The following is a 23,466-nucleotide window of genomic DNA, read 5'->3' as shown; positions in this document are numbered from 1 at the left end:
CTACTTTTAAAAAATTAACCACTTTCAAAGAATCAAGATTTACTCGCATATCCGTTTCTTGATTAATGCTTTACTTGGGTCTTTGGGGCCAATTTTCTCTGGTTTACTCTCTGATGGACATTGATTCATTCCAAAGGGCAGTTTAATGGATGATGGTCTCCTTCTGTTTCTTGACCCAGGTATATTTTCCTTACAAGCCAGCCTAGTCCTTGAATACTATTCAACTATGTGAGAAAATTTAATCTGAGGATGATTCCTTCCGTTGCATTTTGTGTAGCATTGGTCTGGACAATCCTTTCCCTTTATAGGCATCCGTTAGTCTCTTTTCTGTCTTTTTCAATCTTTTTATTAGTATCGTAATGATAGAAATAATCATAACATAGTGATCATATAAAGTTATTGGGATTACATTGTGTAATTATCATATATAAATATAAACCCAGTTAATACATGGATATTAAACCTTCCAATCTTATAGGATACAAATATTATATATAGACAATTTAACATGAGAAAGGAAAAAAGAAAAAAATAAATATATACCCCCCCTCCACCAAAAAAAAACTAATCTAGCAAGATAGACCAACTAAACTACAGAAAGAAAAAGACATGGGCTGTTGTGAAACATGAAAAAAAAGAACTATTAGTGTCGTCGACTCCACTCTCCTCAACATATACTAAAAAGAAATAGAGTAGGTTTGGGAAAGGTCAATCCGTAAGTATCATGAGACCATGGATTTGTGCCTTGGAAAGGTTGTATGGAAGACAGGCAGTTGCCCATGCTGCAAGTCTCTCCTCTCCACGCCACCAATGTTGTCCAAGGGAAGGGTGTTAGGACCCATATAGCTTGGCACCAGTGTCATCACAGAGCAATGTGTGGTTAAGTGCCTTGCTCAAGGACACACATGCTGCCTCAGCCAAGGCTTGAACTTGCAACCTTCAAATCACTAGACAAACGCCTTAACCACTTGGCCACACCTTTAAACCTATAGAAATATATATGAAAACTTCCAGTCAGGTTTTATGAATAGAAATTATGAGGAGCCAGGGACACAAGAGATTACTGGAATCTGGTTTTGGATGCTTTAGCCTGAGCAAAAGACTATCACCAACCACCTGCTCCCCGCCTCTCATAATTTTAAGCACTTCAGTAAATTCACCTCATGTTCTCCTGTATTCCACGGAATAAAGAGCTAACTTGGCCAAGCTCTTTCTATAACTCAGGCCTTCTGGTCCTGGTAACAAAAAGAATCCTCTTAAGTCTTTTATGCACTCCTTCCAGTTTAACCACATCTTTCCTGTAACGGTGACCAAACCTGTATACAGTACTCCAAGTGCAACCTCTCTAATGACTTGTATAACTCAACATAGTGTCCCAACTCCAATGCTCAATGCCCTGATTGATGAAGGCCAGCGTGCTAAATGATTTTTTTTCACCGTTTATTTGTTATGTGCTGTGTCGTATGATGTGGGGATCAAGCTCTTTCCATGACCATGGTTGTTGTTCTTGACAAACTTTTATACTGAACTGGTTTGCCACTGCCCTCTTCTGGGCAGTGTTTTTACAAGAATGGTGACCCCAACCATTATCAATGCTCTTCAGAGATTGTTTGCTTGGTATCAGTGGTCACCTAACCAGGACTTGTGATATGCACCAGCTTCTCATATGACTATGCACCACCTGACCCCATGGCTTCACATGACCCTCATTAGGGGTTGAGTAGGTGCTGCACCTTGCTCAAAGGTGATCTGAGGGCTAACGGAAGGAAGGAACGCCTTACACCTCCTTTGGTGGAGACATACCTCCACCCCGTCACCCATGATGGATTCACCAACCCATGAATAAATTAAAAACATAATAGAGGAACTCAGCAGGTTAGGCAGCATCAATGGAGATGAATAAGTGGTCGACGTTTCGGGTCACAACCCTTCTTCAGGACTGAGAAAGGAGGAGGACGATGCCAGAATCAAAAGGTGTGGGCAGGGAAGGAGGCTAGCTGGAAGATGGTAGGTGAAACCACATGGGTGGGAAAGGTAAAGGGCTGAAGAAGAAGGAATATGCCTGAAGCATAATGCATTGCCAAGAATACAGTTGGTTAAAAGTTTTTCCTAGTGAGTATCTGGATTAATCTTTATGAAATGAAGAATGCCGAAGGCTCAGACACTTACATTTATATTTCATTATATGGAGTTGAGATTACTTCTATTCTCCTCAGACCTGGACTCAATCCTTCTGGCTATACATTGAAACATTTTATTTGCCTTATTAATTGGTGTGCCACACTGTGGAGACGGTTTCAATGACTGGTCAACTATGACCTCCAAGTTCATTTTCTTGTTCCTCTCTTCACAAGCTTTGTCCGCCACTGCACAACTGCATTTGAGCCTCCTGGTTTCAATAACATATCAGCTTAGCTGAGTAATATTAAAGGCTGTTTTGATAATTGTCTGCCCAATCCTCTCCAGATCACTTTCAAACATAACTGCCTGCTAGATACACTTTTGAATCCTACGTCATTTAGCATAGTATGTAAATTTATACAACGTACTTCAAATTTCTTTCTCAAGGTTGGTAGGAAAATGGGAGAAAAGAAAATATCGGAACAAAGACTCATCCCTCAAGTATCTCTATCCCCACAGTGGGAAATTCCCCTGAAAAACAATTCTCTCCGGTACCTAGATCAGTTTTCCATCTCTTTTAAATCCTGTCAGCTGTTCTAAAGTTCACCTTGTCAACCCTTGTTATTACTTTGCAAAGTAATAGTAGATAGGGATACAATAATTTAGGCACACAATCATGCATGCTCATGTATTCAATACACAGATACATAAACATACACACACACACACACACACACACACACACACACACACACACACACACACACAGAGTTGGGAAACCCCTGGTTTAGAAAGAGAAATCGGGAAAATATTGGATAAATGCTTCTGGTGTCTTTCCCCTTCCTTCCCAGTCCTGATGAAGGGTCTTGACCCAAAACGACGACTGTTTATTCCCCTCACTGGATGATGCCTGACCTGCAGAGTTCCTCCAAACTCTAGATTTCAAGCAACCGCATAATCTCTTGTGTTGGGTAAAGGATTGAAGTTCCTCTGAACCATTCACTTATTTGTGTGTAATTTTTCATTGATTAACTGATGTACTGTGAATGGCTGCAAGAAAATGAATCTTAGGCTAGTATATGGTGACATATACGTATTTTGATAATAAGTCTATTTTGAAATTTGAACTATGTCCCAGACACTTCAATGCAACACTCGTGGCTGACACTCCACTGGAAGATTGCTCTGTAAGGGATTTTGAATGAAGCATACAGAGTCAAACACAAGAGGTTCTGCAGATGCTGGAAATCCAGAGCAAAATGCTGCAGGATCATCAACGGGTCAGACAGCATCTATGGAGGGGAATAAACATTTTAATCTTTCGACATTCCAAGTTTCAAAGTACATTTAATATCAGAATATATATACAGTATACAACCTGAAATTTATCCTCTTCACGGACATCCATGAAACAAAGAAACCCCATAGAACAATAAAAGCACTGAAGCCTTAAGGCCCCCTCTTTTCACACGCAGCCGCAAAAGCATCGACCCCCCCACCCGTGCTAGCAGAAGCGCTGACCCCCCCCACCCTCCCACCAACATGTGAGCAGCAGTAGAAGCGCCGAAGAATTAATTGATGCAGAGTCCATGAAACTACAATTCACGTACCAACACTTTGGTATCTTGGCCAGGTTCTCTCTCTCTCTCCAGCAAAGGAGAGAGAGGTCACTACTGCAACGGGAGTGGAGACCAGCAACCCCATGTTCTGATGTTACAATCTTCCTGTTAACTTTCCTAGATTTTGCCACTTGCCTACACACTAGAGACAAGTTACAGCATCCGATTAACCTACCAACATGCAGCTATAGGGAAAAACCAGAGGAACGGCAGGAAAACTATGCAGAACTAAGGAGATTGTGCAAACTGCATACAGACAACACCAGAAAACAGAACCAGATATCTGGCGCTATGAGACAGTAGCTCTACTGAATGCATCACCTTGCCTCTTCATTTAAACTGACCATTGCTTAGGTCTCCAAGGTGGACACAAAAGATTCCAATAGTGTTATAATGAAGTCCCAAGGAGATGACTGTTCTTGGCATCCATGCACATGTTAATTGCCACTGCTAGTTGTATTCTGTGCTGAAATTGGGCTTCATTTACATCAATGTTGACATAGTAGCATAGTGGGCAGTGTAGCAGTTGATACAAAGCTTTACAGCACCAGCAAAACATGATCAGGGTTCAATTCCCACCCCTGTCTGTAAGCAGTTTTCACGTTCTCCCTGTGTCCATGTTGTTTTCCTCCAGGCACTTCGGTTTCCTCTCACAGTCCAAAAGCATGTGGGTTAGGGTTATGATTAGTAAGTTCTAGCGATTCCATATCTGCCAGAAACACGCAACACTTGAAAACTACTCCCAGCATATCCTCGGATGCGTTGGGTGTGGTCACGAGTGATGCATTTGACTGTATGCTTTGATGTTTTGATGTTACAATTAAAGCTAATTTCTCTTTAACCACATTTTGGCATTGGGCACAATGTCCAGCAACCAAACGATATGTACTTCTTCGTCTAGATAATTGTGTACACGTCTCGTCTCCTTTTCCATTCCAGATTATGGCTTCCCTCTTACTCCTTCTCTTCTGACCTGCCTATCACCTCCCTCTGGTGCCCCTCTTCCTTCTCTCCTCCTTCTCTTTTTCCGATGGTCCGCTCTCTCTCCTGTCATATTCCTTCTTCTTCAGCCATTTACCCTTTCCACCTATTACCTCCTATCTTCTCAATTCATCTCCCTCCGCCACCCACCTGCTTTCCCCCTCACCTGGTCACACCTATCACCTGTACTCCCTCCCCTCTCCCCACTTTCTTATTTTCACTTCCATCCTTTCCTAAGCATGAAACGGCAACTCTTTATTCCTCTACATAGATACTGAACTGAGTTAGTATCTGAGTTCCTCCAATGTTTTGTGTGTAATACTCTGGATTTCCGACATCTGCAGAATCCCTTGTGTTTGTGAGCAAATGTCTACCCCTTTAACTGGGTCTGATCGCCGTTCAAAGTGTGGGAGCTTACTGTGCCCAAATTGGCAGCACCACTTCCTACACGACAATAATGGCCACACCTCAGAAGCACTTGAGCATCTATAAAAGTCTTAGGCACATCCTAAAATAAATGTGAAAGGCACTGCAGAAATATAGGTCTTTCTTTCCAAAGCAGATGGAAGATGGGGACTAGCAGTGAAAGGTTAGGAAACTTCAAAGTAAGTTTATTATCGAAGTATATTTATGTAAACATATACTACCATGAGATTCATTTTCTTGCAGGCATTCACAAAACTGGAAAGATTCAGTTTGGTATTCAACAAATCATACGAGATAGTTCAATGCTTGATGCTGAGGTCCCCAGTCAGTAGATCTGACCACCGTAATGCATAGGGGCAGAATTAGGCCATTTAGCCCATTGAGTATGCTCCACAAATCTATCATGGCTGATTTTTATCCCTCTCAACCCAATTCCTCTGCCTTCTCCCCATAACCTTTTTGACGCCCTGACTAATCAAGAAGCTATCAACCTCCACTTTAAATATACCCAATATCACCAACAGCTTTTGTCCAAATGAAGACTGACCTGCTGCGCTATTGCGAGTGTTTGTAATCTTTGATTTATGCTTTTAATTAGAAGAAAGGTGAGCTAGACATTGCAAGAGTCGACATTTATCATAACTGCATAACAGTGTATTGATGCTTCGGCAAATCACTCTTCCACCCATAGTTCAGCTGTGCAGCCCAGAATCTGTCTCTGGATCGCTCACATTGTAATGCAAATCTGGTCCAAATTGCAGAGATTTCACTTCAGAACAGGCTTCTCACTTATAAGCAAGACTGCTTCCTTCTGTTTCTTAGAAGATGCACCATCTGTCTCTGGTAAAAGTATTATATTTATGATATTATTCAACAAGCTTTTTTTGTGTTCTTGAATTAAAATTGCAATATGTTACAGGGCACATTTTTAGCTTTTAACATGAGCGGTCTATTTTAGTTTTGCTTATATGAGATACAGTTAATGGCATCATAAATCATATGAAAACTGTACAACTTCAACACAATTTGGATTAATAGCTGAGCATTACTGAATTGCCAATCATCAATGTGGTCATTATTTTGGGACATTACTCACATGTTCAGATGCATCAGTCACATCAATAGTAATGTAAACTCCAGCCTTTCTTTTTAGCATCATGACACATGCCAATCACACCAGAGGAAGGTGTACTGTACATAACATATAGAAGAGGGAGAAAAGGCAAGATTGAGCTGCGGATGCAGATGGAGAGATATTTAACCATACCAACGTTTAACCATATTAACCTAATGTTTTAGGAACAGCTTCTTTTCCTCAGCCATCAGATTTTTGAACAGTTCATGAACACCACCTCACACTTTGTTCTCTTTTAACATTTCTTTAAATATATTTTATAGTTTTTATTGTAACACTTAGTTATTTTTAACGTACTGCTTTGTACTGCTGCCACAAAACAAGAACTTTCATGACAAACATGATCCTTTCTGCTTTTGAACCTTATCCAGTACTGTCTTAGTTCAAATCAAAGGTATCTGAGAGTACAACAAGGCAGTGGCTCTACCAATCATATGCTGCTGAGTTGTCCCCACCCACTGTCAATCTGAGTGTTTGAGCCAATCCTGAGGCAGAGCAGGGTGTGAGTAGTCAGTAGTGGATGACAAAATCTGAATCAGATTCAGAATCAGGTTTAATAGCACTGACATCCTGTACGCTGTGAAATTTTCTGTTTTGAGCCAGTGTTTGAGGGAGGGAATTAAGAGTCCCTCCTCCACCCTGGACAGCACTAATGGCTTTCTGACAGCCTATACGTATTTATTACTTTACTTTATTTATAGATACAGCACAGAACAGGCCCGTCTAGCCCAGAGAGCCACACTGTCCAGCAGCCCACTTGCTTCACCATCATTATGTGGACTGCGATGTGGGCGATCATGGTCTTTCCATGACCCTGATTGTTCTTGGCAAGTTTTGTTTTACAGAAGAAGTTTGTCATTGCCTTCTTCTGGGCAGTGTCTTTACAAGACTGGTGACCCCAGCCAATATCAATACTCTTCAGAGATTGTCTGCCTGCTGTCAGTGGTCGCATAATCAGGACTTGTGATATGCACCAGCCGCTCATACGACCATCCGCCACCTGCTTCCATGGCTTCACATGACCCTGATTGGGGGGGGGGGAGGGTGGCAAAACAGATGCTACAGCTTGCCCGCCAAATTAATCCTAGCTTAATCAGAGGATAATTTACAATGACCAATTAACCTATTAACCAGTATGTCTTTGGACTGTGGGAGGAAACTCAAGCACCCAGAGGAAATCCATGTGCTCACAGGAAGAACATACAAACTTTTCTTACAAAGGATGCAAGAATTGACCTCTGAACTCTGACACCCTGAGCTGTAATAGCATCATGCTAACTACCGTGCTGCCTAGGCGCCCCAAAGGCATGTTACCAATGGGTTTTTTTTAACTTAGTTTCTAAACATTGCTGATGTTTAGAAATTTAGAAGTAGCAGAAATATATTCAAATACTTGAAAATACTAAATAAATGACTATAAACCAGGATATATATTTAAGATTGGAGGGAGACAGTTAAAAGGAGATGTGTAGGGCAATGAGAGTGATGGCTGCCCGGAAGACTCTGCCAGAGGTGGTAGTGGAAGCAAATAGGATTGTGACATTTAAGAGACTTTTAAACAGACACACAAATATGTGGGGAATGGAGGGATATGGATCATCAGTGGGCACGTGGCCAAGTGGTTAAGGCATTGGACTAGTGACCTGAAGGTTGTGAGTTCGAGCCCCAGCCGAGGCAACATGTGTTGTGTCCTTGAGCAAGGCACTTAATCACACATTGCTCTGCGATGACACCGGTGCCAAGCCTAATGGATCCTAATACCCTTCCCTTGGACAACATTGGTGTTGTGGAGAGGGGAGACTTGCAGCATGGGCAACTGCTGGTCTTCCATACAACCTTGCCCAGGCCTGCACCCTGGAGAATGAAGACTTTCCAGGCACAGATCCATGGTTTTGTAAGACTAATGGATGCCTTTAACTGGAGAAAAGATATAATTTAATTTGGAATTGAGTTTGGCACAGATATTGTAGGCCAAAGGGTCTGCTTCTGTGTTGTATGATGTTCTATATCCTCTGTCTGTTCCAATTTACTTATGCAAATTAGTTAAATTGTAATATTAATTAAAACAATATGCAAAGAAAAAAAACACACTACTCACCTTCTCTTAACATTTCAGAGAACTTCACTGTTCAGATGATCGAGATGGGTGAGGGATATCAACTACAGCTGGAGTAATTTGAGGGGCCTGGACAAAAGTATATCAAGCCCTTGGGGCAGTGTAACCTCCCTGGACTGGGTCAGAGTTGTGGTATGAGTTCTTGGTGTGCCTGGATCTGACATTCAATATTTTCTGTGCTTCTGTTCACCGTAAGATCACGGGTTAAATATCAAATTGAGCCAAAAGTTTAGGGTTTTGTAAAGTGGAGCTAATGCTATGTAGGGCAGAAATGGCATGTTTACAGAAAGGTGGAGTTAATGTTGTGTTTATTGTCACATGCACATCCACAAGTACGTGTAGATTGTAAGACTGAAAGAGTGCAGAGAAAATTTGCATTCTAAGGAGTGTGATAGTTACACGGTGAGCGGTAGGGCACTACAGAGTGCGGTAGAACAGAGGCACCCAGAAATACAGACGCATTAATCTTTGAAAGTGGTGTCACAGTTAGATAGGGGCATAACGAGACTTGGCATATTAGCCTTCATATATCAAGATATTGAGCATAGGCATTGGGATGTTATGTTGAAGTTATATAAGCCATTGATGAGGCCTAATTTGGAGTATTATGTGGAATTCTGGTCACCTACCTACAAGAGAGATATTTATAATATTGAAGGAGTTTAGAGAAAGTTTGTAAGAATGTTACTAGGACTTGAGGACCAGATTTACAGGGAAAGGTTGAGTAGGTTCAGAGGGTGGAAGAATGAGTGGAAGTTTGATAGAGGCATACAAAATTATGAGAAGCCTAGAGAGCAAGCAGCTTTTTCCACTGTGGTTGGGTGAGATTAGAGCTAGAGGTCATAGGTTAAGAGTGAAAGGTGAAATGTAAATGTATTTATTTATTTATTTATTTGGAGATAAAGCACATAATAGGCCTTTCTGGCCCTTTGAGCCACACCGCACAGCATCCCTCGACAACCCCGATTTAATCCTAACCTAATCACAGGGCAATTTTCAATGACAACTTAACCTACCCGGAATGTCATTTGGACTGCAGGAGAAAACGGAAGTACCTGGAGAAACTCCATGGGAAGGACGTACAGAGACTTGTTGTAGAGGATGCTGGAATTGAACTCTGAGCTCTGGAACACCTTCAGCTGTGATAGCATCGCACTAAGTGAGGCAAGAGGAACGTGAGGGGCAACGTCTTCACACAGAGGATGAGCTGCCAGTGGACGTCGTGGATGTAGGTTTCATTTCAACATTGAAGAGAAATTCGAATAGGTACATGGATGGGATGATTATGGAGGGCTATGGTCTTGGTGCAGGTCAATGGGACCAGGCAAAATAATAGTGTGGCAGGACTAGATGGGCCAAAGGGCCAGTGTCCGTATTGTAGTGCTTTCTGAATCTGTAACTCTCTGTATGCAGAACTAAAATGAAAAACTTACTTGCAGCAGCATCACAGGTACATAGCGTTATAGACACAACATTCAGAAAAGCAACATAAAACAAACATAATCTTGTCCATCAAAAAGCACAGTGGAATAAAAACAAAGTTAATTGTAGTGCTAAGTGCCCATAAAGTTGATAAACTGAGGTGATGATTAAGATGATACAGGCTGGTTCAGGAACTGAACGGTAGCTGTTCTTGAACTCGCTGGTGTGTCACTTCAGGCATTTGTTGTTACTGCCTTTTTGCTGCAAAAAGAGGGCAGGGATCCTTTATGATAGTCATATTTCTTGAGGCTATGCCTCAAGTAGATACTTTTAAAGGTGGGGAGGGATGTGATACGTTGCGTTCTCTTCTGCTTCTCATGTTCCTGCTCATGGGCTTCTTCCAGGTGCTCTGGTTTCCTCCCACGTTTACTTGTAAACGTTTCATCACCATGCAAGGAGACAGAGACATTGTCAGTGTGCTGTTGATTGTGGTGTGTCCTCTGAATGCTTGGCATTTATATATTTTCCAGTCAGTTGATTGGATACCATTTCGGAAACTCATTTGTGATGTGGGGAGGAAATCTCCTCATTGATCAGTTGTGTGGTGAAATTCTGCCTGCATTGGCTCATAAATAGGATGGAGATCTATGTACTCACTTACAAAGTTGTTCACGGAAAATTACACTTCTAGGAATTCTCTTGCATGCATGTGTTCACTTGCGCCATCACTTTCATGAATGTCCAGTTGAATTTGTGCCCTTCTCAACCTTCATGGGTAGAGACTAGGGAGAGTTGGTGATACTGATTTACAGTCAGTTGATGTTCATGATCCTTGCGGATAGTTTTCTCCTAGTCATCTGGAGGGGACACACCACCAACAACAGCGCACTGACAATGTCTCCTCACATGGTGGCGAAACGTATGCATATAAATCGCCGAGATCAGAGAGCAACTCAACACAATCACCAACCACCCAAGGTACACACCTTCTCATCCTCCGAATCTTATATGTATAATATAGTTAAATTAAATAAGTAATGCAAAAGAGTAGTGAGGTTCAATGTCCGTTCAGAAATCAGATGGCAGAGGGAAAGAAGCTGTTTCTGAATCATTAAGTGTGTGTTCTCAGGCTCCTGTGCCTCCTCCCTAATGGCAACAATGAGAAAAGGCTGGCACAGTAGCGTAATGGTTAGCTCAACGTTTTACAGCCCGGATGACCCAGGTTCAAATCCCGACGCTACCTGTAAGGAGTTTGTACGTTCTCCCCTTGACTGCAGTTTCCTCCGGGCGCTCCAGTTTCCTCCCAGAGTCCAAAGACAAAGCAGTTGGTAGTTTAATTGGTAATTGTAAATTGTCCTGTGATTAGGCTGGCAATTAAATCGGTGGATTGCTGGGCAGTGTGGCTTGAAGAGCCGGAAAGGCCTACTCCACGCTGTATCTGAATAAACAAACAAACAAATAAATAAATGTATGTATGTATGTATGTCTTTAGTGATGGGGGTCCTTAATGATGGATGTCACCTTTTTGAAGCTCCGGTCCTTGAAGAGGTCCTGGACGCTTTGGAAGCAAGTACCCATGATGGAGCTGACTGAGTCCACAACTTTCTACAGTTTCGATCCTGTGTAGTAGCCACCCTGCATACCAGCTGGTGACGTAGCCATTTAGAGTACTCTCCACAGTTGACGTGTTCTTGAAGCGCATCAGGTGGCAGCTAGAGTTTTAGTTTAATATCTAATATCAAAGACAGCTCCTCATCACTACACTAATGTGCAAGCTTGGATTCACCGGTGCAGTACTTGTCGTTAAACTTCCAGCCATCCAAACTACAGACAAGGACTACATCTTGCAATTATGAAAGCACTGTTGGATGTTCAGCGAAAGGGGACATGTTCAGGTAATGATTAATGCTTGAAAAAAAAACATTTCTTCAGTCTTCAATAAATCTTGACTTGATTTGTCTCCTTGCACTTTATTAATTCACACAAATGGACAATGGAAATACAGCTCAGTTCTTTTTCTTCTATGAGAGATTCATTCGTTCGGTATGCGTCATATGATATGACACAGGCAATCATGGTCCTTCCATGATTATGATTATTCTTAGAAATTTTTTCTACAGAAGTGGTTTGTTGTTTCCTTCTTCTCCAGTGTCTTTACAAGGCAGGTGACCCCTGCCATTATCAATACTTGTCAGAGATTGTCTACCTGGCGTCAGTGGTTGCATAACTAGAACTTGTGATATGCACCAGTTGCTCATATGACCATCCACCACCTATTCCCATGGCCTCACAGTGACCCTGATTGGGTTGTGGGGTGGGGGCAAGCAGGTGTTACACCTTGCTCAAGGGTGACCTGCAGGCTAGCAGAAGGAAGGAGCATCTTATACCTCCTTTGGTAGGAAAGTATCTCCACTGTACCATCCCAAGAGATTAGAGGGGTGGAATTTGATTCATTACACTATAGACATCTGAAAGAGGGGTTAAAATTATGAGGGGTTTTGAAAGAGTAAATATGGGAAAGTTATTTCCCACGGTGCGTAGCTCAATGAAAAGAAGACACAGATTTAAGATAGTTGGCAAACTTACCATGGGATGCAGATAATGAGGCTTATTTTAATTCAACTAACACACAATCTGTAATGCATTAGGGTTGTAGACACAGACTTGATTGCAATATTTTGTGGGGAACTGTACTTAGATGAAAAGGAGAAGTAAACTGCAGTGCTAGAGGGAAAGGCCATAGAGTGTCGGGAGGAGGATATTATTGGAGAGTTATTTTTAATGGACACACATTTAAGACTAAGCTAAGGAAGAATTTTTTCTCAGAGGGAGCTTCTGAAACTCCTTGCCACAGGATGCAGTAAGGGCAGATTTCTTGTGTAAATTTAAGACTGTGATAGATTTCTAATTAGTGGGGTAGTCCTGGGTTACGGGTACAAGGGAGCTGAGTGGAACCGAGGGATAATGGAGAGACTGGAATCTGAATCAAAAAAACATGCTGCTGGAGCAAGCCCTGAACTGCTTCTGACGCACTGAGTCCCTCCAGATGGAGTAAGCTTTGATATCCTACAATCTGACTCACCGTCCCTCCAGATGGAGTCTTTGATCTGCTGCAATCTGACCCATTGAGTCCCTCCAGATGGAGTAAGCTCTAATCTCTTGTAATCTGATGCATTGAGTCCCTCCAGATGGAGTAAACCCTGATCTCCTGAAATCTGACTCACTGTCCCTCCAGATGGAGTAAACTCTGATCTCCTGAAATCTGACTCACTGAGTCCCTCCAGATGGAGTAAGCTTTAATCTCCTGCAATCTGACTCACTGAGTCCCTCCAGATGAAGTAAACTCTGATCTCCTACAATCTGACCCACCGAGTCCCTCCAGATGGAGTAAGCATTGAACTCCTGCTTCTGACCCACTGAGTCCCTCCAGCCATTCATTTCTGCTTGAGAAATGATGGATTGGCCTTGATGTCATTAATGGCAGAGCAACATCAAGGAGCCTAATGGTATATTCCTGTTTCCATTTCTTACTGTCTTTTTAAAAGAACCAGCACAGACAAGGTGAACTGAATGGCTTCTTCTAGCACAAGGAGAAACAAACTAATTGAACCTAATCATGGCAAGGAGGCATATTGGTTAGTGCAATCCCTTAACAGTACCGATCACCAACTGAGGTCTGATTTCCACTGCTGTCTGTAAAGAGATTGTACATTCTCCCCGTGACTGAATCAGTTCCTCTGGGTACTCCAATTTCCTGCCACGTTCCAAAGGACGTGTGATTAGAGTTAGTGAGTTGCTGGCATGCCATGTTGGTGCTGGAAGTGTGGCAACCCTTGCGGGCTGCCCTCAAGCACAGTCCTTGCACTGTGTTGGTCACTGATGCCGTAACCATGTGCTTCCCTGTATGTTTTGATGTACATATGACAAATAAAGCTAATATTCATTTTTAGCAGTACCAGTGTGGGTTCCACACTATGGTTTCAGTGTGGCTGTTCTTCCAAGCGGTTTGACTCAAACAAGCACTTATTTACTTAACAATACAGTGTAGAGTAGGCCCTTCCAGCCCTTTGAGCCATACTACCCCAGTAAACCAAAACAAATCCGATTAACCCTAACCCAACCACACGACAATTTTCAATGACCAATGGACCAGCCTGATACGCCTCTGGACTGTGGGAGGAAATCGGAGCACCCAGAGAAAAAAACACATATTTTTTTGGGGAGGAGATACAGGGACTCCTTACAGACAGCGCTGGATTTGAACACTAAACTCTGGAACGCCCTGAGCAGTATTAGCATTGTGCTGCCATGGCCCACTTTTGCCTCAAATTTTCAAAATCAGAATCAGAATCAAATTTCACTAGCGTATGGCAAAAAAAACTGTTGTTTTATTAAAATTTTTGCTTTAAAATTTTTACTTTATCATTCAGAAATCATATCAGCCGTTCAAAGAAGTAAAAATTGCCTGTTTCTTTCCTCAAAATTACATTGTGTCTATTTTCTCCAGCCTCCACTGCTAATTTATTTCAAAGCAGGATTCAAAAGGTCACTATGATTTACTCTAGGCTGCCGCAGTGATACATGTCTTCGCATTGACTGCCTCCACAATGCTGAAGGGTTAAGCAGACCAGGCCCGGCTCAGCGCTGACAGAGATTGATGAAACCTCGTTCTCGCAGACAGTTTGAAGTGGCCAGATTTGGCCTTTTGATTCACAGATGGAGCATCTAAGGCAGCAGTTTAAATTTTAAATTGACTATGCTGTAAAGCAATCCTGTTCTGATGTACTCAATCATTAACTGGGTGCCTGTCCCAAGCAATCAAAAAAACGGAATGAGCAGGGGTAGATTTCAAATGAATTAACACCTAGCCAATAAAAGCTTGTAATTATGCTGACTTTGATGATAGGGAAATTCGACTGACCTTAGCTCTTTCTCCTGGGTGTATTTTACTAAAGATTTAATACTGTTACTTTGGAAGGATACCACATCATTTTATTGTTCCGCATTTATTTAATACTATTCCAAACCATTTCTAATCTGAAAGCAAGGGTTTGCTGATGAATTGTTTGATGGTCAGCAATAAAATATGCCTAATTCTGTAACATTAATTCCCAACAATATTTGATCTTGTTGAATAAATTTGTGTAATTAATATGATATAGCTGCATCCATTAAACCAAATCCTTCATAGGAAAGGTTATGGCTTAATTATTATTTTCTCCCTGCCATACAACATATATAAGTGGATAATGTCTCACATCGGATGAAAGTTAAACTAAAAATATAGTAATGCACAGGTGAAGTTAAGGTCAAATCTAATTTTAATAGATTTGAAATTATTTGAACTCTAATTTCAATGAAACATCAACCAGCTCAACTTTGGCACTCCTCTCTCCTTTCAACCTTACTCCTCTTGAATGCACCGTCCCCCACTCTCTCCACTCCAATCTGAACTTCACCATCAAACCCACAGACAAAGGGGGTGCTGTTGCAGTGTGGCAGACTGACTTCTACTTCGCAGAGGCCAGGTTGCAACTCTCAGACACCTCCTCATGCCTACCTCTTGAAGAAAACCCCACTTGGAAGCACCAGAAATGGTCTCCAACACCGTCACTGACCTCATCAACTCTGGAGAACTCCCAACCACTGCCACCAAACTCAGAGTGCCCTTACCCTGCACTACCCGCTTCGACCTCCCACCCAAGATGCATAAAGCTGACTGTCTGGGTAAGCCCATTGTTTCTGCCTGCCCCTGCCCCACTGAACTCATGTCCTCATACCCTGACTCCATTCTATCCACCTTGGTTCAGTCCCTTCCCACCTACATCTGCTACACTTCTCATGCTCTCCATCTCCTCACTAATTTTCTATTTCTTGGCCCTGACTGCCTGATTTTCACCATAGGTGTCCAGCCCCTATACACTTCTATCCCCCATCAAGAAGACCTTAAAACTTTCTGCTTCTTTCTCAATCAAAGAACCAACCGGTTCCACTCTACCACCACACTTCGCCATCTGGCAAAACTGATCCTCACCCTCATCAATTCTTCCTATGGTTCCTCCTTCCTTCTCCAGGCTTGAGGGGTAGTCATGGGCCCCAAATAGGTCTGTCTTTTTGCCAGCTACTTAGAACAGTCCATGTTCCAAGCCCTCCTTGGTATGCTCCCCAACTCATCCTCTGCTACATTGATGAGGGCATTGCTGCAGCTTCCTGCACCCACGTTGAGCTTGTCAATTTCATCAACTTTTCATCCAACTTCCATCCTGCCCATTTCTGACACTTCTCTCTCCTTTCTTAATCTCTCTGTCTCCAACTCTGCAGACAAGCTATCGACTGACATCTTTTATAAACCTGGTATCTTGACGATACCTTTTCCCAACCTGCTTGCTGTAAAAATGCAGTTCCATTTACGTAGTTCCTTTGCCTCCACCGCATCTGTTCCAAGGATGTAGCTTTCCCTTGAAGGACAGCAGAGGAGTTCTTCTTCAAAGAATGGGGTTTCTCTTCCTCTGCCATTGATGCTGCCCTCACCCACAGCTCCTCCATTTCCTGAACATCACTCCACCTTCCCGCTACCTTAACAGTGATTGAGCTCCTCTTGCCCTCATCTACCACCCTCATTAGCCTCTGCATCCAACACATCATTCTTTGCAACTTCTGCCGTCTTCAAAGCGATCCCAGCATCAAACATGTCTTTACCTCCTCCCACTCTCCACTTTATGCAAGGATAGGTCCATCCATGATTCTCTTGTCCGTTCATCTCTCCCCACTAATCTCTCTCCCAGTGGACTAAGCGCTACACCGCTGCTCATTCACTTCCTTCCTCATCTCCTTTCAGGGCCCCAAATACTTTTTCTAGGTGAGTCAACACTTCAACTATAAATCTTCTGGGGGTGTCTATTCTGTTCGGAGCTCATGATGTGGCCTCCCTTACATTGATGAAATTTGGGGATTGTTTTGTTGAGCACCTCCACTCCATCTTCCAAAAGCGAAACCTCCCGGCGGTCCACCATTTCGATTTCGATTCCGATTCCCATTCCCGTTCCGAGATGTCGGTCCATGAGTTCCCCTTGTTCCAGGATGAGGCCACCCTCAGGGAGGAGGAGCAACATCTTATATTCTGTCTGGGTAGACTCCAACTTGATGGCTTAAATATCAATTGCTCCTTCCAGTTAAAATACCCTTCCCCTCCCTTCTTCTTCTATTCCCCATTCCAGCATCTTCCTTCTTTTTACCTGCCTATCACCTTTTCCAGGTGCTCTTCTCTCCTATCAGATTTCTTCCTCTCCAGCCCGTTATCTTTCCTACCCGCCTGGCTTCACTTATCATCTTCTAATTATCCTCCTTTCTCTCCTTTTTATTCTGGTATCTTCCCCTTCCCTTTCCAGTGCTGAAGAAGGGTCGTGGGCTGAAACATCAACTGTTTACTCTTTTCTGTAGATGTTGCCTGGCCTGCTGAGTTCCTCCAGTATTTTCTCTTTGTTGCTTTAGATTTCCAGCATCAGCAGTATTTTGTTGGGCTTCTAATTTCAAAAGGCTAGGTTTTACCTTCTACCTATGTCTAAATGATGCTTGTTTTGAATCTAATAACATATCTATCCTAACAGCATGTTGAGCATTCTAAATAGCACATTTTGAATTTGTTCTAAACTGTAATTTTTGTCACATATTTACTAAGTATGTTTTCTTGAAAATCAGTGAGATGTTGAACATTTTTTTACGGGTGCATTTGATTCTATCTCAGAGTCACAAAGTAAAAGTCTTCTCGTGTGTTCCCAAAGTAAGACTTCTGAAATGGAAGGTTGTATACACTCTGTGGCAAGTTTATTTCATCCCTCCTTCACCTAATGAGGTGACCGCCGGGTGATTTTCATGGTATTCTGCTGCTGTAGCCCATCCACTTCAAAGTTCGATGCATTTGCATTCAGAGATGCTGCACTGTTGTAACACATGGTCATCTGAGATATTGTTCCTTTCCTGTCAGTTTGAACCAGTCTGGTCATTCTCCTCTGACCTCTCTCACCAACGAGACAGTTTTACCCACTAAACTGCCACTCACTGGATGTTTTGTGTTTCTGCACGACTCGCTGTAAACTCTGGTGATTGTTGCATGTGAAAATCACAGGAGATTAGTAGTTTCAGAGACATACAAACCACCCTGTCTGGCCCCAACAATCATTCCATGGTGAAAGTTACTTAATTCACGTTTCTTCCCCATTCTGATGTTTGTTCTGAACAACTAAACCGCTTGACCATGGCTACCTGCTTTTATGCATTGAGGTACTGCTGCATGATTGGCTGATTAGATATTTAAAGCAGATGTACCCAATAAAAAAGGGCACGTGGCCAAGTGGTTAGGGCATTCGACTAGTGATCTGAAGATCGTGAGTTCGAGCCCCAGCCGAGGCAACGTGTTTTGTCCTTGAGCAAGGCACTTAACCACACAGTGCTGTGTGACGACACTGGTGCCAAGCTGTATCAGCCCTTGCCCTTTCCTTGGACAACATTGGTGTCATGGAGAGGGGAGACTTGCAGCATGGGCACCTGCTGGTCTTCCATACAACCTTGCCCAGGCCTGCACCCTGGAGAGTGAAGACTTTCCAGGTGCAGATCCATGGTCTCGCAAGACTAACGGATGCCAAAGACCTAATAAAGTGGCCACAGTGTGCATATCTGAACCATTTTTGACTTGGAAATGTGGCAACCAAATTGCACCTGTGACAACCAAATGAGAGAGAGAGGGAGAGAGAGCGAGAGAGAGAGAGAGAGAGAGAGAGAGAGGAGAGAGAGAGGGAGAGAGAGAGAGAGAGCGCTAGGATGCCTAGGACTTTGGCACAGTACTGCAGTAATTTTATGTATCACACTGTGCTGCTGCCGCAAAGAAAACAAATTTCATGACATATGTGAGTGATGATGAATTTCATTCTGATACGGGTCTCTGTTGTGGATTAGGAGTGGGAAGGGGGCAGGGAGAGTCATGGTTGGGAAAGGGGGAGAGGAGGGGGAGAGGAGAGGGAGAGGGAAGGTAGTGGAAGCACAAGAAAGACATCTGTAAAGATAAATAAACCAATTGTTCGGACTCGAATGGCCCTTGCCTGGTGACTCAGTGCTGGGTGTGTCTGGACCCGTGCCACCCAGTGCGGGTGGCACTCCATCTCTGCCAGCTGTCCCACACCCTTCCCACAACACTCCACTCTCACCATTCCCAGCATCCTTTGCTCCCGCCAGATTTACAGACTCACTCTCTGCTCCACATTGACAAATACAGCACTGTGTAAAAGCCTTAAGCACCCTAGCTATATATATATGTGCCCAAGACTTTTGCACGGTATTGTATTATTTGTTTTAATAGTATGATGCTTGTTGAAGGATAAATATTGGCCAGGAAATTTGAGAGAATTCCCCTGCAAAGTAATCTCATACAAATTATTAAGTACTATTATAAAACAGAAAATGCTGGAAATACTCAGCAGGTCAATCTCATCTGTGGAAAGAGAAACATCTCTCCCCTTCTTTATTTTTCTTTTTTTTTATAATTTGCTCCCTTCTGTTTATAACTTCACATAGTCTTTACAACATTACACAAATAAAAGGGTTTAGATGTCCCTTGAAAAGCAAAAAAATCTATACATGTAGGAGATTTGAAATAAAAGCATGAAATGGTGGAAATGCTCAGTTTCTGTGGGAAGAGCCTCTTAATTGCCATAGTATTTCATCATATCAGAGAGGTTCCATTTATTCCACGCACTGCATCCCCACCTGGATTCACCTGTTTTTCTTTTTCTCAGTTCTAATGAATTGCCTACCAAATGTTGAAAGGATTAGATAGGGTGGATGTGGAGAGGATGTTTTCTATGGTGGGGGTATCCAGAACTAGAGGGCACAGCTTCAAAATTGAGGGGCAACAGATGTAAGGAGGATTTTTTTTTAGCCGGAGAGTAGTAATTATGTGGAATGATCTGCCATAGGCTGCAGTGGAGGCCAAGTCCGTGAGTTTAGTTAAGGCAGAAGTTGATCGTTCCCTGATCGGTCAGGGCATCAAAGGATATAGCGAGAAAGCAGATATATGAGGGTTAATGAGTGGGATCCAGGATCAGCCATGATGAAATGGCAGAGCAGACTCAATGGGCTGAATGGCCTAATTCTGTTCCTATGTCTTATGGTCTTATGGTCTTTGTTCAAAAATAGCATTTCTGTCTTTTTCCTTTGATGCTCCCAGTCCTGTAGACTTTTTCCAACATGTTCAATTTTGATTTCAGAATCTGCAGGATTTTTTTTTTCACGTATTTTCGCGTTTTTCTGTCCGCTTGAGAGAGAAGAGGGAATGTTAGTGTGATTTCTCTGATCATGCAGTGGCCTCTCATTACTGCTGTGTTGGACTATTCTCAACTTTTCTGCTGTAAGTCCTTGGAAATCCATCTGAACATCATTAGCTAGTTCAACAACATTGCACCGGTATATTAAAGTTAAGTTAGCAAAGGATCCTTCCAGGAGCACTACCAAATGGAAGTTGCAAAGACACACATAAGCTGTAAGGCTTAGGAGCAGAATTACTCATTTGGCCCATTAAATCTGCTCTGTCGTTCTATCATAGCTGATTTATCATCCCTCTCAACTTCATTCTCCTGCTTCTCTCTGTGAACTTTGATACCTTTACTAATCAAAACCCTATCAACCTCCATTTAAACCTCAGCACACCGCAGGTCTCCTCAGACATCAGACCAGAGATCTGCTTGATGCTGCCTTGTTGTGCCAGCCAGCAGATGCTGGCTTGGTGATGCCCTGGATATTATCACTGAGCATTTTATGGTGTCGCTTGGCTCCACATTTGCCCAGTCCTTCGCCTGCTTTCCCCTTGCTACCTCACTTAGTCCACAGATCAATAGGAACAAATTGAGCCATTGACTAAATTCTTGGTTAACAAGAGAACTCTTCAGTAGTGGACAATAGAGAAGCAGGAGTTGTAGACTTCTAATTGAATACAGACATCGCAGAAAATCATGCCTCATTTGGTATCAATCAAATGTAAACAGTCCATAGAAATTCTAGCATGGAAAATTATAGAATGGCACGATTGCAACAAAAAAAAATTAACATTCAGTCTGAGACATAAGGTTGTAGCAGAACAGAGGGGGACTTGTTTAGTATTAATTACATGATGGATGTAAAATTACAGGAAATTTTTTGATCCAATCTTTTGAATAATTTCATTCATCAATATTGCTTGTCTCTTCTTTATAAACACATTCTCAAAATGAACTAAAATATGTGATTGCTCCCATCTTAGAAAAAATCATCAATAGTCCTGGTGATTAATACCTGATGAGGAGTCTATGGTTAAAACATTGAGTGTTTATTCTTCTCCATAAATGCTGCCTGGTGGGTTTCTCCAGCCTGTTGTGTGTGTTCCTCTGGATTTCCAGAATCTACGGAATATCTTGTGTTTATGATTAGAAGTATAATTATCAACACAAGAAGTCTGACCAATACTTAGTGATAGAGCTTTGTAGCACAGAAAAGAGCCCTTCAGTCACCTGTATACTTTATTGTCACCAAACAATTGATACTAGAAAGCACAATCATCACAGCGATATTTGATTCTGTGATTCCCCCCGCTCCCTGGATTACAAATATTAAATATTAAAAGTATTACAAATAGTAAAAATTAGTAAATATTAAAAATTTAAATTATGAATCATAAATAGAAAATAGAAAAATAGAAAGTAAGGCAGTGCAAAAAAACCGAGAGGCAGGTCCGGATATTTGGAGGGTACAGCCCAGATCCGGGTGTAATTGAATGCCATCATCATATCATCATACATCCATTTACACAGGTGCTATTTTATTCCATCCACATTGCCAACAACTGCCCTCAGAGCTTGCCATGCTATGGATGACATTCAGTAGTCAATTAACTGACCTACCTGACGGAAATACCTTGCAATATTATCCTATGGAATATCATAAGAAAAGCAGAGAGTGTTTACCACTTCGAACATATCTGAGCCCCAACTAGGATACGCAGGGTAGATGCAGAGTTGACACACATATAGGAACTCAGTAGGTCAAGCAGCATCTATGGAGATGATTAAGCAGTCAACATTTTGGGCTGGGGCTCTTCATCAGGACTGGAAAGGAAAGGGCAAACACTGGAATAAGAAGGTGAGGGGATTTACAAACAGGCAGGTGATTGGTCATAAACCAAGTGAGAGGGAAGATGTGTGTGGGTGAGACGGGATGGAGTAAAAAGCTAGGAGGTGATAGGTGGAAGAGGTAAATGCAAGGAGGCTTTTTCCACTGAGGTTGGGTGAGACTAGAACAAAAGGTCATAGGTTAAGGGCAAAAAGTGAAATGTTTAAGGAGAACATGATGGAGAACTTCTTCACTCAAAAGCTGGTGAGAGTGTGGAATGGAAATGGTGAATGTGGAATCAATTTCAACATTTAAGAGAAATTTGGATAAGTACATGGATGGGAGTGGTATGTAGGATTATAATCCAGAAAGTCAACGGGACTCAGCAGAGTAATAGTTCAGCACATACTAGGTGGGCCAAATGGTCTGTTTCAATGCTGTGGAGTTTGATGAGCCTATGGCTCTACAGTAGTTTTGATGTGGTTGACTGAAATGATTCATTTGAGCTTGCAATAGGAGGCGCCAGACAGATCATCTTTAAGCCTTTAGTCATCTGTTCTGATGTGCATTGACATCAGATTTTGTTTGATAACGCTCCCCTGTCACATCTTGGCAGCTTTCACTGCATTAAAGCCAAAACATAAATGGAAGTTGATGTAGTTCTCGCTCAAAACACAAGACCTCAATTAGACCTGATCTTATGGCCCTGAGCAATGACACTTCCTGCATCGAGACACTGACTGATAAATGATATAAAGCAAAAAGGACTATTGTTTTCGATTTTGATGCTAATATGAATGTTTAATCTTATAAACAAATTCAACATTCAGAGACAAATCAAAAGGCCCCATTCAGAAATTCCAGCAACAGAAACATAAGAGGTTCTACAGATGCTGGAAATCCAGAGCAACACATTGAAAATGCGGAAGAGCTCAGCAGATCAGGCTGACCTGCTAGGTTCTGCCAGCATTCCATAAATGGTGCTCCAGAAATGGAAGTTCACATTCCCCTAAACCGGGGGTTTCCAACCCGCGGTCCGTGGACCGCTTGCTTAATGGTATTGGGCCATGGCATAAAAAAGGGTGGGAACTCCTGTTGTAAACCAACCACCTTCCCCTCAGACGTATCATCAGCAGAGCACTGGTCCAGGTATGGAGAAGAATGAATTCAGAGCTTAGAAACTGAATTGTTTGGTGGACTTTCCCAGGTGCTTGAGGATTTAATGTGACAGTTGGTAATTGGACTGCTGTTTAATTAGGATAGTTTTTTTTATCCAGAAGAAATTGCATAAAATGCAAACAGTTAGAGTTTTCACAGGGGTATGCATTTAGAGCCTTGAACCTGGAATAGCAAGAAAAGATTGTTTTTTTTAAATTTAGAGATGCAGCACCATAACAGGTCCTTCTGCCCCAAATGAACCCTCATTGCCCTATTGCACTAATGTGACCAATTAATCTAGCTATCTTTACACCTTGGGTAGTGGGGTGGAGATACATCTCTACCAAAGGAGGCGA

Source organism: Mobula hypostoma, chromosome 14 (genome assembly GCF_963921235.1).
Source record: "Mobula hypostoma chromosome 14, sMobHyp1.1, whole genome shotgun sequence".
NCBI classification, from domain to species: domain Eukaryota; kingdom Metazoa; phylum Chordata; class Chondrichthyes; order Myliobatiformes; family Myliobatidae; genus Mobula; species Mobula hypostoma.
Note: the sequence above shows the minus strand (reverse complement) of the source record.